We start from the raw sequence: 12,683 nt of genomic DNA on the forward strand, positions 1-12,683 counted from the left end.
TAAGTATTAAAATTTTTTTTAAGTATTAAAAATGTCTTTAAAAAATCTTTGCTCTTATTTCACAGGGTAGGTTGAGCTTCCCTAATCCAAAACTTCAAAACACTCTAAAAGCTAAAACTGTTTTAAGTATTGATAAGATGTCACCAGCGGAATATGCTGCACCTGACTTCATGTGATGGGTCACCATCAAAATGCAGGTGTAGTAAAAATATTGTTTAAAATTACCTTCAAAGGATCTGGGTATGGTGGCACAATCCTGTAATCCCAGCACTCAGGAGGCTGAGGCAGGAGGATTACCACAAGTTCAAGGCCAGCCTGGGGTACATAGCAAGTCACTGTCTCAAAGATAACAACAACAACAAAACCCTTCAAGCTATCTGTATTAGGTGTATATAAAACATAAATAAATTTTGTGTTTAGACTTGGTTCTCATCCCCACAACATATCATTATTTAATGCAAATATCCTCCCCCCCAAAAAACACCAAACACTTCTGGTTCCTAGCATTTGGAATAAGGGATACTATGTGTACCTGTTCTGGATAATCGTATCCACTCACATTGCTGCACAAACTACCTCTATGGGGAGGAAAGTAAGTTCGCATCTCCTCAACTTTCTCCTCAAAGCTTCAAGACCCATATACCTAACTGCCTATTGGCATCAACATATCACCGTTTCCAAAGCACTTCAAGATTAACTTGTCAAAATGGAATTAATCATCTTTTTCACTGACGTTATCCTTTTTCCTGTAATTTAAAAATATTAATTAATGAAAATATGATTGACAGGAACTTTGAAAGAAGGTGCTGTCCAGCCAGCAAGCCTGATTGATTTTGTCCCCATTTATGTATTAAATCCAGGTCTTTTCTCCTTACTGCTACCATCGGCTACTACAATAACAGCCTAATTTCAGTCTCAAATGCGTCCTCCCGCTGTCGTCCGCCGCGGGCCGCCAGGGCTCTAGCCGAACGCAGGCTCTCTCTTGAGGACTTCCCATCGTGCGGAGGGGCAGACACCCCTTGATCTGGGCTTCGCCTTCCCCCCCAGCCGCCCTTTCAGATACTCAGCGTCCGACTGCGTCACGCCGTTAGCCTGCTCCCCACGTCGTGCTGGGCCGTGACTTCCTGCCTCGGCTCGCGCTGCTGTCTGCTGGAACAGCAGTGCTCTTCGCACCCTCAGCACCGAGTTTCCCTCCTTCGTCAGTTCAGGAGGCACCTACTTCAGGATGCCACGCCTTAATTATGATGCCAGGTCACGGGTCCCTCTCTGACCCCTAAAAACTGATATGGCTGCTTTTGATTGTGCTGGCTACCGTGATGACTGAAAAAATTTTTTCCCTCTCGTAAAGGTTCTACTAAATTCAGTATTTTGTTGTTAGGCTTAATTGATAAAAATAGTCAAAGTTACAGATACACCTAATGGACACTAGGTGTCACTCTTATCTTTTGTTTGAGCAAATAAACGGTCACTAATTCCACCTTTAAATTCAGGGGGTTTTTTTGGTATCGGGAATCAGACTCAGGACCCTGAGCTCGCCAGGCAGGCACTCCTTCCCCCTTGAGCTGTATCTCCGGCCCTACACTATCTTTAAAAAGCCTTCCTTCTCCCACTCCTTTCCCTTTTCCCTCCCTTCCCCCCTCTTCCCCCCCATCCTCCTTCTCCTCCTCCTCCACCTCCTTCTCTTTTCCTTTCCCTTCTCCACTCCTTTTTTCTAGTTAAATTAAAAAATAAAAAATAAAACTAAAAATAAAAATAAAAACAAACAAACAAAAAAAAACAAGCGTGCATGCCTGTAATCTCAGCATTCCGTGCAAGGCTAAGGCGGGAAGATCTCCAAGTTCAAGCTCAGCTCAGCCTGGGCAATTTAGTGACTTGATGAGATCCTGTCTTAAGGGTTGAGGATGTGCAAAAGCCCTTGGTTCAATCTCCAGTACCCCCAAAATAAAAATTCCTGTCCTAAACATGGTTTTTTTGTTTGTTTTTGTTTTTGAGACAAGGTCTTGCTATGTAGCCCTGGCTGGCCTAGAACTTGTGGTGATCCTCCTGCTTCAGCCTCCCAAGTGCTGGGATTACAGGCATGTGCCATCAGGCCTGGCTTGTGAAGTTTTTGTTTTTTTTTTTTAATTTGTTTTAAAAAATACCTATGCAGGGTCATTTAATAGAAAACAAAAACAAAAACTACTCCATCATATGTTAGCTTAGAACTGTCAACCCTACTATTTACTATCAAACAAATTTATTTTCTTTTTTTTTTAAAGAGAGTAGTAAAAAAAAAAAAAGAACAATAGCAACATACCAACATCACAGACATAAACAGAACAAAGCAAGATCATTAAAAATGATACAGGGTTTCAAAACAAAATGATAGGAATTAACAGTGGTTGTCATATTACCTATTGTTATCTTCAACTATGTTGCTCAGATTACCAGATCAAACAAATGTATTGATTTTAAAAAACGTGCAGTAAATTGTATTGTTTTTGAAAAATCATGGAAGTTGAAAAAGTGCTAAGAAAAGTCTTTTAAAACTTGCTCTAATCTAAACTGGATGTGACGGTGTGCTCCTGTAATCCCAAGACTTTGAGAGGGTGAAGCAGAAGGATTCTAAATTCGAGCCTTACCAGGGCCATTTAGTGAGACATTGTTTCAAAATTTAAAAAAATAAAAAGGGCTGGAGATGTAGCTCTGTGCAAAGGTCTTCAGTTCAATCCTCAGTTTGACAAAAACGGAACCAAAGCACCCCGCAAATCTGCTCTAATCTTCACAAAAGGTACACTCTTACCTATTGTAAAAAAGGATGAGTAGTATTTTATAATCATTATAATTATAGAACTATCAAAACATTAAAGTTTATAAGATCCCTGAAGAGGGGCTGGGGATTTAGCTCAGCGGCAAAAGTGCCTGCCTGGCAAGCGCAAGGTCGTGAGTTCGGTTCCTGGTACCAGAGAAAAACCAAAAAAAAAGATTCTATAAGATCCCTGAAGAATATACCAGAAATACACTGAGAACAAAATTTGGAACATGTTTTTAAAAGCAAAATCTTCATACTGCATTAATTGTTAAAGTGATTTTTAATATTTCTTACATATTGCAAGATTCATATTAGCTATTATTTTCTTTCTCAAACCTAACAATCTCCCAGTTTACCAGCTTTATAAATAGCTCTGCTCTTATTTAATTATTTCAGTTTAAAACTCTGTGGCCATCTTTGATTTTTCTTTTTCCTTCATCTTTTGTTTCCAGATCATTAGCAAAAGCTACAAGTTCTGCCTCTAAAATGTACCTTTAATCTGTCCACTGTTCTTTTTTTTTTTTTTTTTGGTTTGTTTGTTTTTCCGGTACCAGGAATTGAACTCATGACCTTGTTCTTGCCAGGCAGGCGCTGTGCCCCTGAGCTACATCCCCAGCCCCTCCACTATTCTTTTCATTGTCACTTCTCTGGCTGCAGCTACAGCCCCTCACCTGCCACACAAGCCTTCTGACTACCTCTCTGCCCAAGTTGTCTGCACCACCCTGAAATCTCAACATGTGGTGTGTGTATGGACGCAGCTCCATTCTAAGTCTATTCCACAGGGAACCCTTAAAGAAAACCTTAGGTGGAAAGTCCTCTGAAGTTTGAACAAATCCAAGAAAGTCCACACGCTGAAAAAAGCTATGAAACACTTGAGGTAACTAACGCTAGGAACACCACAAAGCCATCTCAGTCCTAGTACTTTAAGAAAATTGCTGTCTTTTTATTACAGCAGATATTACTGACAATGTTCTTTTCTTGGTTGGATTCTAAATGTTCGGAACTGCCAAAATGGGGTTATTTATATTAGTTGAAAGAACACTGAGTCTTGAAAGCATTCCTCCTGCGGCAATAATCCTTTTTGTTATATGTGAATGCATCTTTTGCAAATAATTGAAAATTTCATTTTCTTATTTTAATCAGTATAGCCCCTTTGCAGTTCATCTTGTTGGAGGATGTTTATTTGATAACTCCCTGTTTCCAAGGTGATTCAATGATTGAATTAGAAGCAGAACAATGTTTTCTTGCTCATATTAAGAAGTAATTTCTCCCACAAAACGTACTGAATACTGTGTACGGCAGATCCATACATTTAATTGTCCTGGAAATTTATTTTTAGCTCTATTCAGCAGATAACCTCTAGTCTTACATGAAACAGCATTTGTGTTTCATCACAGGATGTAACAGAATAACTGAGTAGGACTGGAATGGAGTGTTCTTGGTATCTTCAATTTTCCTGGTATCTCAGGATCTTTTGCTTCTAGTTATTTTTCAGTGTGTTCTTTGATTTGATATGTTCTTTCACCTCCTGTTTAGCACAGAGAGGGAACATTAAGCACACATAACTGTCTAAAAATAATACTTAGGTCCCACATTTAACAAATAGAAGTTTTTGCTTCCAAATGAATTTTTCCCCTAAGATTTGTGCAAAATGACTTAAAAAGTTTCCATCCTTATTTTAAACATATTTTTTTTCCAAGAATGGATAAAAGAGGTAGGAAACAACTTCATGGTCACTACATTATAAATAGGAATCATGTCTTATGTATTTCTTCCTAATTGGTTTGTTTTTTTTTTTTTTTTCATTTCACTTCATTTTATTTTTTGAGATGGGATTTCACTGTAGTCCAGGCGAGCCTTGAACTCACTCTTATAGCCCAGGCTGACCTGGATCTCATGATTCTCCTGCCTCAGCCTCCTGAGTACTGGATTATGGGTATGCATACCATATCTGGCCTCCTTTAATATGCTTTAATTTATTGAATATATTCTGTCAGAGGCTGAATTGTGCACTTTCTGTGCTTTCCCATTTAACTTATTTGATCTTCACATCAGACCTACCAAATGGGTGTTTTTCTCTTGTTTTATAGCTGAGGAAACTGAGGTTAGTAATGCTAAGTAACTACCCAAAGGCATACAACTAGTATGCAAGAATTCAGGACTCACACCCAGTTCTTTCTGGACCAATTTAAGTTTGTTCATTTGCTTTTAACCATCCGATACTTCCTTTTATGTTCTTTCTCCCAAATATTCTCAAATAGCTTCTCATAAGAGTCAATTACAATCTTTGAATGTCTGGCGGATTTGGACCTTTAGCATCCTCTGTCATTTTCATAAATGCAGTTCAACATGGAGGATCTGTCTGAGCCAGGGGGACAACCTTGGAAAGTACTTTCTAGATTGTCTTTAAATTGTATCCTTAAACTTAGAAAGTAGTTCTCAACATTATCCAGAGAAGTTAGTTACCCCTTTTAGCGATGAAAAGGAGTCCCTACTAGCTATCTGTGTTCTACACACTGATTATCTATGTTTATTATTGCCTATGACAGTTTGTAGTAAAGCTGCGGTCTCGCAGGGTGTTCAATTCTCACTGTGAGGGAGGTGAGCGTCCTAAACAACTCTCTCTGGAACCTAAACAACCCTCAAGAGCTGTTAGTCCTCTGCTCACACTACCAGGGGAAGTGATGAAAGTTGAGGCTGATGGATATAATTTAGGAGCAGCGCCTTGAAATGCCAACACGCACTAAATGCTAAAGGACCGATGACCACAGCGAAGAAAGTAGGCGATCTCTTATGGCCCAGAGAGGTGCTATACTGATTGATGAGCGGGTTAGTTTATGACTGTAGCTATTATCTTAAAAAAATTTAACATAAGTGTAACTGACACTGGTTAACTCATTTCACAGAGCTTCCCTTATAATTTCTTTTATCCTCTAGGAAGTTTGCTTTATTTAAGAAATGTTGGAGATTAGACAAAAATTTAACTGAAGATTGAAAATATCTTTTATTTAAACTATGGCCAGAGTTACGGACATGTATTACTTATTTTTCATCCTTATTTTACCCCCAAGGAAATGTTCAACTTCAAGTTTGATAACCAAATATTTTTTCTTCTCATTGTGTTTATCCTGAACTAAGCTCTGATAGTCCGTTATAACAGGAAAAAATAAGTACTTGGAAACTAAATGACAAGCAAATTAAAGGGAACTGTTTTGTTCTGATTATAAGAAACTTAAATTTAGAATTTTAAATTATGTATCCCCAAAACAAAAATCTAAAGAACTTCTAATAAGTATTTAATATCTCTAGTGAAGAAGAAATAAAAAGTAATTTAAAGCCACCTAAGTAAGAAGAAAAAAATCCATAGAACTTTTAACAAGTTACAGAATTTTAGAGGAAAAAGAACGTGTAGTCTCGGGAATACTTGCTGGGACTTTGGTACAGGTTGTGCATGAGGATTTGGGTGTCCCTTCCTCCTTGATCAAGCACAGCGGTGCTATTAAGGGAAGTGACACCTATTTAAAGGATGTTGAAAAAGTAAAATTTTGTTTTGTTTCACACCCCTAGCCTAACATTGTAGCATGAGGTCAGTCTGGTGACACCTTTAGTAATTATGGTAGGTAGAGAGTCCCGGGAGAATTTCAGGCTGTGGGTTTAAAATCCTGGTTTCTCTTTGATATGGAGAGCTAAAGACTCATGCGCTCCTTCCCAACTCTCAATCTTGCCATTCCTTTTCAAAAAGTCAGGCTTGTGCTCGCTTCGGCAGCACAATGACAAAAAGTCAGGCTCAGCAGAGTACTGCTAAGGTTGCTTTGGTGCCTTCCTCTAACCAATTTTATGCATTCCAACCTGTTATTTCTTTATAATCTATTTTTGTTTTACAATATTAGTCTTTTTTAACCCATTCTCTCTTTTAGATTTCCATTTCCCAATAATTTTAGCTAAAATTTAATTGCTTCGTACTTATAGAGGACATCTTTTGTTTAAAGAGTAATGCAATTTCCCTTCCTATGGCTGGAGTGCAGTCGGCTATCTGTACCTACAGCGCCTATATCCTCGGAGTCAACCAGCCACCAATTGAAAATATCCTTAAAAAATAAAAATTGGGTCTGGACTGAGCATGTACAGAGTTTTTTCTTGTCAATATTCTCTGAACAATACAGTATAACAAGTATTTACATGGCATTTATCTGTTAGGTATTATATGTCATCTAGAGATGATTAAAAGTATGCTGGAAGATATTCACAAGTTATATGCAAATACTATGCAGTTTTATAGAAGGGGTTTGAGCATCTGTAGACTTTGGTATCCATAGGAACCAATCCTGGAACAAGTTTCTTTTTTTTTTGTTGTTTTGTTTTTCCTGTACTGGGAATCGAACTCACTACCTCACACTTGCCAGGCAGGCACTGTGCCGCTGAGCTAAATCCCCAGCCCTGGAACAAGTTTCTTGCTGATGCTCAGGTACAACTGTAATACTCAAGCCATTGTACGCTATTGAATTACATAGATAGCTCAATCAGAGTCCCTATTTTAAAATTGAAAACCGAGTATACATTCAGTTATCTGAATTTGCTAACCAAACATACTCTGTAACCAAACATACATGGTGCCCTCATACTCACACAGAACTCAGAGAGCAGCAGCAACTGAAAAACTGAGGTGAAGGTCCTGACCAGCAATTTCCAGGGTTCCGGATTCAGGTAGGATACTTCACCCAGGCACGGTGGTCGCTGAGGGAGCTAGGCGTCATCACGCTCTCTCTCCTTTCCTAGAAATTATAGATTATTTCTAAAATTCTCATGCCTGCCTCATAAACACAAGAGTCACATGGAGGAGGCCCTCAGTTTGATCCCCAGCACCACCAAAAAGCCAAAAGCAATTTCAGTCAGACCTGTCCTGATTTCTGCCCTCAAGTTGTTGGACCCTTTGAACCTTTGAACCCAAGAGTTTGTTTCTAATCCTGTTTCCACAAACTAAAGACATTCGGAGGATTCACCCTTTCCTTCAAATGACGCACCTGAAGAATTAATAACAACAATAAGGTTTTAACAGAGACCAACAATTAATCATTACTTATTATATTCCAGGTGTGGTAAATATCTTGTATGCATTTTCTCATGCCTAAGTGCTTAATCCTTTCAACAACTTATAGAATGTTAGAACAACTTATGAATTTTATACCATGGGGGTTTTTATGGTGGTGGTGGTACTGGGGACTGAACCCAAGGCCTTTGCACTTGTGGTGTTTCACTTGGACCCCAGCCCTTTAGTTTTTATTTTTGCAGAGTCTCAGTCAGTCACTGAGTTGCCTAGGTTGGGCTTGAATGTTTGATCATCCTGTCTCAGCCTCCCAGAGGGCTGGGATTACAGACATGCACCACCACACCTAGTCTGTATTGTTATTATCCCTATTTTTATGCACAGGGAATGGGGGCGTGGGGCGAATGCAGTTTTACCGTGCCTGGTACGGGGTGCAACACTGACCTTGGGTCTCTCTAATTTCACAGCTCTTAAGTTTTTGTCTTTGTTCTCTCCCTACTTTCATCTCTAGTTTAATTAAAAATGAACAGATTTTTTCCACCATGTATGTCATTAATAAAAACATTTAATCTGGGGTTTAAAAAATATATACCTAGCCCTACCCCATGCCAAATTGACACAAGTTTGTGAACTGGTTTTAATAATACCTTTGGTTGTTTATCCAGTCAGCAAACGTGCTGCAAGCATGTAATGGAGCCCTTTGGCCACTCCCCAGCAAATCATCTTGTTTCTGTCTTCTAGAGAAATATAATGCAATACTTTATTTATATAAATGCTATATTTATAAATAGTAAATGTATTTATTTATATTTTTCTCTTGAGAAAAGCGATAGCTTCAGTCAAAATGAACTTTCGATTCCAGTTTCTCTGTAGTTCACAGGCGGCTCTCAACACGTGCCTTGAAACTGCGTCCGTTTACCTCCCCCAGGTGCCAGCCTTCCCTCCACCGCTGGCGTCTCCCCCTTTGTCATGGTGACAGGCACCAAAGTCACACTCCAGTCTGGATCTGACCTTACAAGGTGAAGCCGGGACGGGGATTCGGACACCATCTGAGGAAGACAGGTAGAATGCTGTCTCTCACCCTAGTGGTGAGTGGACGCTGAGGCTACATCGTTACTAGTTTTTATATCTGTAGTAATTATGACATCACCAAGCGTGTTTTCTAGTTTTGAATTCTCCATAATATGAAAGTTTTTATTCTTAGGGTTTATCAATGTCTAATGGCACAGGAAATAACAAAATTCTTCATTTAATTAAGATGCTTTCTACCATGTTAATTACTCCTCTTTAGGTCTGTCTGAGTCAAAGACTAAGGAGGATGATGTGGCATTATTTTAACATAAATTACACTTGGTACAACTCCCAATGCTTACATAGGGACAACAGAAGACAACGCTACGCATTTAGGTGTTGTGTTTGCCCAGGCATGCTTTCATTACAGTCCTTCAAAAAATAATTGCAACATGAATCTTACTGAGGTATTTGTAAAAGATTCTATAATGTTCTGAATAACGTGGGAGATGGAACGTGTACAGCAGACCTCTGCTATTTTTGCCTGCCCGGAATAATTTCCTCCTCCTTGGACAGCAATGTTTTGATTTTCCTCTGGAAAATCATTCACCAGACCCTGCACCATTCTTGGTTTGCACCTATTTGCGGCAAACTCTGTCCCCCAGTTCCTAATGAATCAGAGGGGCTCTGGTTAGGTCAGCACCCAGTATGTGACTCTCTCCAAGCCAAGGAGGGTCTGACTTGGGTCTTTTCTGGAATCATGGAAATGTGTACATTTTCTTCGCTGGGTTCACTGTAATCTATTCAAACTTAAGTTCTGAGTTGCTACTTGACTATCTTTTCTAATATTTGGGAAGGCTGCTTGATTCTCTTAGAGGAAAGCAGGGGTGGAAAAAGGTCAGTTTGTAATGATGTTTAAACACCTAGGTTCAAATATGCTTGTAAACCTCCTCTACTTATGGATTCTTTATTTGCATTCGGTAAATTAATCCCACCTCCTTTTTTTTTTTTTTTTTTTTTTTGCTTATGCTAGTTTGATTTCGGTGTCTGCCACTTGAACCCAAATCAACCCTGATTAATGCAGAGATTAAAGGCTGAGGGAACCAGGGGGAGTCCATGAGAGCATTAACCTCAGCTAACGCAGTCGGTCTGGAAAGGAAAGAGCCAGCACATGTTAAAACGAAGCAGATAATTCAATGTCAAATGATGCAGTGCACACTCTCAATGCTGGGTAGCTGTAGCAAATACAGAGATTAACTTTCTTTAGGTACCCGGGATAGGGGATAATAGAAAAGGCAGGATCAGAGCAGCCCTAACAGGCAAGGAAGAATGTCTGAATAAAGGTAAAATACTCTGAAACCTAAACACTGCAGTGTGAACGTACATGTTGGGAGTTCCTAAAGAGCTCCACCAGGCTAGAGTGGAGGTTTATCTAGAGACCACTGAAGGTAAAGGTGCACAAGTGAATGGGATCTTGGAGGCCTTGAATGTCAAACAGAAAATTTGTACTGTGTGGAGTGCAAGCATTGGGAAATCACTGTATAATTCTGAGTGGGTGATTAAATATTAAGTTGAATAATGGGTAGAGAGAAGTCAGTGTGACTTGCTATGTGGTCCCTGTAGTGGTGACCCAGGATCAATTGTGCCATTATATTATTTCTTAGGGTATTTAACGGATCATTTGGCTCACAAGAATACTGAGATGATGAAAGTAAAATATAATTTCTCTTTGAAGCCCTTGGTCAAAGTATAGCAACAGACTTAAAAAAAAAACAAACTGAAATGTTATAAAGTGTAAGTACATCAAGCATCTGTACCAAGATCAGGATGTTCTAAGGCTTATTAACTAGTTGGCCTTTTAAAAAATAAACTACAAGTCAATGTGGTTTACTTGGCTCCTGGCCTCCTTGTATCGGCCAATTAAAGCTACAGTCCTCCTTAAGAATTTCTAGCAGAAGAAAAAGTGGAAGCAAATTAAGAAGTTATTAGCAGCAGGTTTAACTGTGGTTTCTGAAATATCTCCTCTCCATCCCTACCTCTCACTTTTTACCAACCCTGCACAAGGTCAGGGCCTCCTAGCTCTGCTCTTGCCTTCTTTTCCACTCTATCCTGTCCAACTCACGTATTGCTGCCGGAGATCTTTCCGAATTACAACTCAGATTACATCACGCCCTTGCTCAAAAAACTGACAATTTCCCCTTGCATTCTGAGAGCTTCAGTGTGATGTTCAAGGTCATCCAGGAGTCTGTCCTCAACTTCCCTCCCCAGCTCCATTCCTTAGAGCATCCCGCTTATAGTACATGCTGCATTAAGTCAGACTATACTTCCCTTCTCAGACAAAAGAAATACTTGTTTCCAAAGCCTGTAACCACTGTCTCCTCTGAGTTCACGTCGCTTTCTGGTTTAACCTCTTAGCGGACGTGTTATATTCACCCTTACCCCCACTAACTGCGTCTTCTTCCACCTTGGGAAGGGCCATATATTGTTCATTTTTTTAATCTTCCACAGAACCAATGCAAACGTCTTTACTTTTTTTTTTTTTTTTTTTTTTTTTTTTTTTTACTATAGTATTAGGATTGAGCTTATGGCTTTTACACTGGGCTATATGGGCTTCCCAGGTCAGGGTGAAACTTGCAACCCTCCTGCCTCAGACTTTCAGAGTGCTGGGATTGCAGGCATGAGTCACCGTGCCTGGCTTGCTTCTAGTCTTGTCAAAATTACATATGCTTAGAGTTGAAAGAGCCCGATAGTTTCAGAAGGCTAGTTAGGAAAAATAGTGATTCCTACTGCATATCCTCTTATCTAGGAATTTTGGTATTTATTTTTATTTATCTAGATAATATTGCAGTTATTTAAAGATTTGTCAGTTTTGACATTATGCATGGAACTCTACTATGAAAGACAAAGATTTAGATCTCTTTCATGCTCCCACCGCATGCCCCAGAACACACGGTATCCTTCCCATCCCCCATCCTTCCAATACAGCTATATTGTAATTTTTGTTAGATGCATATTATGTACATAATTATTTATTATATATACAGAAGTAATAAGGTCTATGCAAATACTGTTCACAGCTGAGCCATGTAAGTAACTAGGATACTTAGTCTTTTGTACCTTATTTTGTTTAGGATTACTCATTACATAGTTTCTTATGTTTGCTTTGTTCTCTCTATATTGTCACTAATTCAACCTCAAAGTCAGTAACTGCCTAAATCTCTTAATACGTTTACATGAATCAAGTGCTCCATGAATTTAGTTCTTAAGAAGACTTGTGCTTTGGGGCTTCTTTCAATCTGGCCCATGTGCCATCTTTCCCTAGCAGATCGGCAATATATCGGAGTATTTCTTTACTACCATTCTAGGGATTCTGTTGGCCCCTCTTGCTGGATCCTTTGTTGCCTGCATCCCACATTTTGCTTGGTTGTGACTTACTCCTTTGTTGCATCTTTCCTTCCTTTCTGCAGTGCTGGGGATTGATCGCAGGGCCTAGGGCATGCTAGACAAGTGCTATACCACTGAGCTACCTCCCCCAGTCCTTTTCAGTTTTGTGTGTGCTGAGAAAGAGTCTCACTAAGTTGCCCAGGATGGCTTTGAACTTGTGATCCTCCTGCCTGTGATGACCATATCAGCTTCATCTTTTGCAGGTGCGGTGCTGCTGAGCTATATCCCCGGCCCAGCTTGGAGACTTTACAGGAGTGAAAATGTCTTCACTTGTCTGTCTCACTTGACTGATAGTTTTGGGGTTTTTTTTGACTGATAGTTTAACTGACTCTAGAATCAATTACTTGGAAATAATTTTCCTTCAAAACTTGAAGGGCTGGGTGTGGTGGCGCA

General features: G+C 39.4%; 1 protein-coding gene across 1 annotated transcript in view; it reads left to right on the forward strand.

The window, feature by feature from the left end:
• The window catches only part of Greb1l (growth regulation by estrogen in breast cancer-like), a 339,057-nt gene that overhangs the window by 77,938 nt on the left and 248,436 nt on the right, over positions 1-12,683 (forward strand). Inside the window, exon 3 of the mRNA XM_013503842.1 lies at positions 8,764-8,897. The gene's annotated coding sequence lies outside the window, so the exon portion shown is untranslated. The remainder of the gene's footprint in view (positions 1-8,763; positions 8,898-12,683) is intronic.

This window comes from Chinchilla lanigera, unplaced genomic scaffold (assembly GCF_000276665.1).
Source record: "Chinchilla lanigera isolate Chin_1 unplaced genomic scaffold, ChiLan1.0 scaffold00001, whole genome shotgun sequence".
Lineage (NCBI taxonomy): Eukaryota > Metazoa > Chordata > Mammalia > Rodentia > Chinchillidae > Chinchilla > Chinchilla lanigera.